Consider the following 5,902-nt stretch of genomic DNA (forward strand, 5'->3'; position numbering starts at 1 on the left):
TGACTGAGTTCTATGGATCATAGCTTGACTGAGGAGATCATGAAAATATGACATGGCTCTAGGCACACAGCTAAATGTTCGGGTACAAGTACCCCTAGGACTCGATGAGAAAAAATTGACATACCAATGGCTTACTTGAACACATGACCAACAACACAATTCATAATTCATATATTGAATCACTTCATCAAACATGTGATATGCATAAGCTTGTACATACATGTGGACTTCATGATATCATACTAGTTGAGCATTGTTCCTTCATCTAGGCATTTAATCATACACAATAATAGGCATAGAATGTGTAAACAATATTATACAACAATCAAAAATCATAATTCATCTCTAATTTCATCATCCAAGGGTTTTAATCCTAGGCTTACATGAAACTACATAATTACTAATCGATTACATATGTAATTTATCAACAAACATGGATTAGAATGAAACAAGTCATTATCAACATGAACAAGAGCAATCCAATCATGGAATTCATAAAGAAAATCCATAACTTGAATTTAGAAAAGAGATTCTTGGACTTTATGGATGAAAGGAGTCCATGAATGAACACTATGCATACATTATCTTGTGATTCTATGAAGATTGATAGAGAGATTCTTGAAATTTGACGGTGAATTCCCTTGGAAGTGAACCTTCTATGAAAACCCTAGGGCTTGTTCTTGAGAGTTTTTGAGAGTAATTGAGTGTAAGCTGCTGAATTATGGCCAAATCTCATGTTATAAGGCTTATATAGGGTGGGAAATTAACCCGTTTAACCCTAGGACACGTCTTTAATTTCTGAGAAGATTTCTCAGTTTTCATCTTTGGCGCGACGCGCCACTATCGCGCTAAGTCAGTGGAAAGTGACAAATGGGAAATTGCAAGGTAGCGCGATGCGGAGCTATCGTATTGCCACCTTGTCTATGACTTGGAAGTTTGGCATGACTGATAACGCTCAATCTACAGCTCTCGTGGGAGTGTAAAGCGGTCGTTAGCAAATATAGAACCCAACCTGGGTTGGGTATCGATCCCACAGAGAATAGCTTGGCCAACAAGCAAGAGAAATTACTAGACTTTTAGTGCAAGTCTCGTAGGAGAGGGGGGATTGTAGTATGTAACCAAAACAAGAAGGTAAGAACTGAAAATAGCAAAATAAAGAGAGATTGTCACGTGTGTTGTAAACAATGAGAATTGAGGCGTTGGGGTTATGTCCACCTTCTGAGGTATACGTCTCTATTGGCTATGAGTGTGTAGAGTCTTGACATGTAATTGCTTATAGAGAATTGTAGTCGATGGTAAATCCAAGCGTCTCTCGACCTAAACAAGGACTATTTCACTTTAACTCTCTCGAGCTTAAAGCGTGACTAACGGTACGAATTCTCCAAGAAGTTAGTCCAGGTACGGCACTAGCTTTTTAATAGGAAAGGGTGTCCTACTACCTTGACATTATCTCTTTTCCAGACAAATAACTTTTCTCTCGAACAAGTCAGATGTTAGACTGGCGTTGGTCTATGCGTCTTCTTTTCTAGACAAATAACCTTTCTCTCGAACAGGTTAGATGTTAGAATGGCGTGTTCTTGTGTTTGAACCGCAAAGAATGTAGATTTAAGATGAAGAGAATAATGATATAAGCAATATACTTGTCTTGAACTCACAAACTCATAGCTATAGATAGTAACTCATTCGGCTTCCATAACCCCAACTAAGAGATTTAGTTACCCATGAATGCGAAGGATATCACGTTTTGCATGGTGGATGGCGTGAATAGTAGGTGTTTGGCGTGTGGTTTTAGTGATTCCGTAGCAAGTAACGATTCTCTTGTTGTGGAATTTAAGAGTAGAAGAATGAAGAATTGAGAATGGGTTGTAGGAAGATGTCTTAATTGTAAGGAGATGAATGAATTGTCAGAATGTCTCCCTTCTTGAAAATCTCTAACATGATAGGGTATTTATAATACTCCTATCCTACTCCTACTAAACTAATAAAATAAATAACCAAATCCTAATATACTAATGAAATCCTTGACCCAATTGTACTAGGGTAAGGTTACAAAATTATAATCCAAATAGAATGATGAAACACATAACCTAATTGCACTAGGTTAATGTATTATGGCAAAAATCCAGCTTTGTGTCTGTAAGTCCCAAAGTCTTCAGAAATGCTGTTTTAGCCCGGGACAGATTTTCCATGCAGCAGATTTAGTCCTTTATGCGTCCAGCTCCTTTCCATCTCGTTTGTGAGCTTTCTTTTGCGTCAAGTAAGCCATAAATTGCTGTATTTTGCATCATTTATACCTGAAACTTTCCTAATCACATTTGTTAGCTCATTTACAGGAAAAAGGACTAAAAGTGTACGAAATAGATAATTAGTTCTCGAAACTAGGCTAAAATATGGGCAAAATATATTGATATAGGCGCGTAATTTCGCCTATCATCAATGACACACCATCACGGAGAAACACTAAAAATTGACAATTTCCATTTGAGCTATCTCCGCGACGCGCTGAAGGCTCAGGTGATACACTGTCTCACTAAAAAAGCTCTAACTCTTCGCCCGGGTGTCGGATTTCGGTAAATTTGGTATCGATAGAAAGCTTATTTGATTACCCACATGATAAAAAGTGAAAATATTGAAAATACCAGGTGTACAAAAGTAGATTCATCTTTCAAAGAAATCTTCTAACATTCTTGGGGAAACTTTTCAAGCTAGGAAAAGTATGGGGTATTACAGGAGTCCAACATCTGACCCACATTACGGAGGCTTGTTCTATCTTACCATCGAAGTAGAATATGAATTGACATGATCTCTAAATTGAGCCCATATTAGGAAGGGGAAAGACTTTCTAGCGAGGCACCTAAACATAAACCTACGATGGCACGTAGTTTCTAGGAAAGTAGGATGTGCTAAACCCACACTTCCTACTCGGTTCTAAAGCCTACTCCCAACTGAAAGACACTAAAATGCTAACTGGTGTATGCACTTATAACTGATAACTAATAAAATTAGGTCATGGTATTCTGAAAATAACAGTGCATATGGATTCTAATGTAACTTTAACATATAAATTGAAAATGCTCAACATGATCGTGGTGTTTTGAATATTATATTAAAACCATAGTCTGACTGACTTGTTACTTGAAAATGGAAATCATGTAAAACGCATAGGTATCGGGTGTTCATAACCCACCAGCATTTAAAGACCATAAATTACGATAACAAAGCTTAAAAACTATAGTATGGGATCATGGTTCAAATCCTAATGCATGGACACTTCATCAAACATGTGAAAATCAAGAACTTTAACATGGGAATGTCTTAAATATAAGGAAAAAAATATGATACATAGATAAATTAATAAAGTAGGAGTTTAACATGAAATCCACTTGAACATGACATGGAATTTGCAACACTCAAAGCATGATACGACTCATTCCACTTGGAAACACTTTAAAGCTTAACCTGTAATTGAATTGACAAGGTATTCATGGATTTATTTCTCCTTGAACATGTATAAACTCATGAATTAAACCAAAGAAAGGTTTTTAGGTGCCATAGGTAAAAGGGACCCATGGATGAACATCCCACATACCTTAGCAACTAAATTCTTAAAAGTTTCTTGGATTAAAAGCTTGAACCACTTAATTTCTTGAGAATGAAGCCTGAATTGTCCTTGGGGAAGAAGGAGGGTTTCTTGAGAATAATTTGGGTAAAAGAAGCTGACAATACCCTTTTGGAAGTCCTAATTCATGTAATGGACGAAATAGGGTGAGGGAAATAACTTACATGCCTCTTGGCCACTTAGTCAAAAGCACTGTGCGGGACTGAGCCACGTGCCATGAATCTTACTCTACTGGAGTGAGTAACGTGCTATGGAACCTACCTCACTGGAGAGAGAAACGCATTGTGGATCTACTCATTGTGGAAGAGAGAAACGTGCTAGGCCCAAATACATTGCTGCAGTATTTTGGCCACTCAAACATGTCCTAAACCTCATCCAAAAATCTCAAAACTCACCCGAGACATACTTTGAACATCCTCTATCATGAGTCAACTCAAAAATCGACGTCTCAAGGTTAGGAAGGTTAAAAATAAAATCATCAAAGTTTAGGGGTCTTGAAAATGACTAAGTCCTTAACACTTAGTGAAAAATCCATGGCCTGGACCCCTTAACATGTACCTGTGAGCTGAATTGAGATAAGATTAATATGGTGTATTATAGAGGGTCATCCTAAATCCCTTCTGGAACATTATAATGAACATGCTCTGTCATCTTTATTGGTGTTTACAGAATATTTTCAAGCTCTAGATCAATAGGGAGTAAGGGATTTCCCTAACTCCTAGTGCTAGGCATACACCAGTGTATGCCCAACTAAGAACAAAAAATTAAAACCCATGAACTTCACTAAATTTAGCCAATAATTCAACACATATTCCCCGATAATGGCACCAAAATGTGATGTCACCCAAAAGCTAAACTCCAAAGAAGTATGTTACAGCCGATGTAAAATATAGTAACCCAAAAAAAGTTAGGGTCAAACCCATAGGGAATATGTGGAATAGTCTCTCAAACTTAACAAAATCCATGAGAAGTGCAAAAAATTAAATGGGGGGATCTTAAAAGCAACAGTAACAAGTAGCAAATCTTGAATGATTGTATTTGTAAACAATAGAAGATGAAGACTAGGAATATGAGACCGCTGGTTTCTCAACTCTATAAGTTTCTTATGTTTGATTCACTTACCCCACTACTTTACTTGCAAAGTTGACAAGCTATGTATTATCAACCATTTTGTGAATGTGTTAATAAATCTCACCCTTCACCTTGTGAGTCTCAGGGTGTCACCTTATTGTCCTTTGTCAATAACCTCAGTATAACTCTAACATTTTCAGTTATGATTTGATTAGATGAGGGATGATAGCCTTGAATACATATTGTAACCTCCTTTTCCCAATCTTAAACTCCTTTGTAAGGACGTTCTCGAATATAGCCCAAGCTTCTATAGTATCTTGGGGTATGATTAATATGAATAAGATTGCAATACACACAACTATAATAGATTAGATGAATATTCCACTTCCCTTATGTAGTTATTCCATAAGGGTTCCCACAACCCTAGTCAAGGATATTAGTCACTCATGCTTATACAACTATCCATGAAAATCAATGAAGAAGACATGTAATTAATTGCACAAAAATAAAAGAGTAAATCCAAAACCTCCAATTGAATATGAAACTAAAAACTCAAGAACAATAGTATCAATAATCCAAGAATGTGAAAGTTTGAAGAAAATTATAAAAAATGTGTAACATAATAAAGAAATAACCCTAAAGTATTTTTCTCTAAATAACAAAGGAAACCTAGCCAAATCAAATTAGGAAACTATGTCGGCAGTGGTTGTGCCCCTGGCAATGAGTCGTTATGTCTGGATTGCCAACTGTCATATATATCTTCAGGCTTTAGTGGTTACTACTCTTCAATGTCACTATGTGAGTTATATGATCCTAATTGTAGTCACTCCAATGAACTTTTATATTCAAGGATTTGGATTGTGTTGTATTTATAACTCCTTACTATGAGTCGTAGTCGGTCCTTACAACTCGGGCCTTCACTCGTTACCACTAGAGTATCAACCTTTGGGGCTTCACTCGCTGTGCTTAATACGACTTCTCACAGTAAGTTGTGGTCTGTCATTATGACTCGTATCCTTCCATTACTTAGTTTTTGGAAATTTTCTTTGCCCATTGTTATCTTTATGGTTGCATGTCATGACTCATCGTTACCCCTTATGAGTCGTGGTCAGTCTTTACTTGGTTTTTTCATCTTTAGTTTTTCAACTATTCTCTTGATGAGTCTGGCTACGATTCGTAAAGATACTTAATGACTCATAACTTGACTAGTAA

This window comes from Capsicum annuum, chromosome 3 (assembly GCF_002878395.1).
Source record: "Capsicum annuum cultivar UCD-10X-F1 chromosome 3, UCD10Xv1.1, whole genome shotgun sequence".
Taxonomy (NCBI): domain Eukaryota; kingdom Viridiplantae; phylum Streptophyta; class Magnoliopsida; order Solanales; family Solanaceae; genus Capsicum; species Capsicum annuum.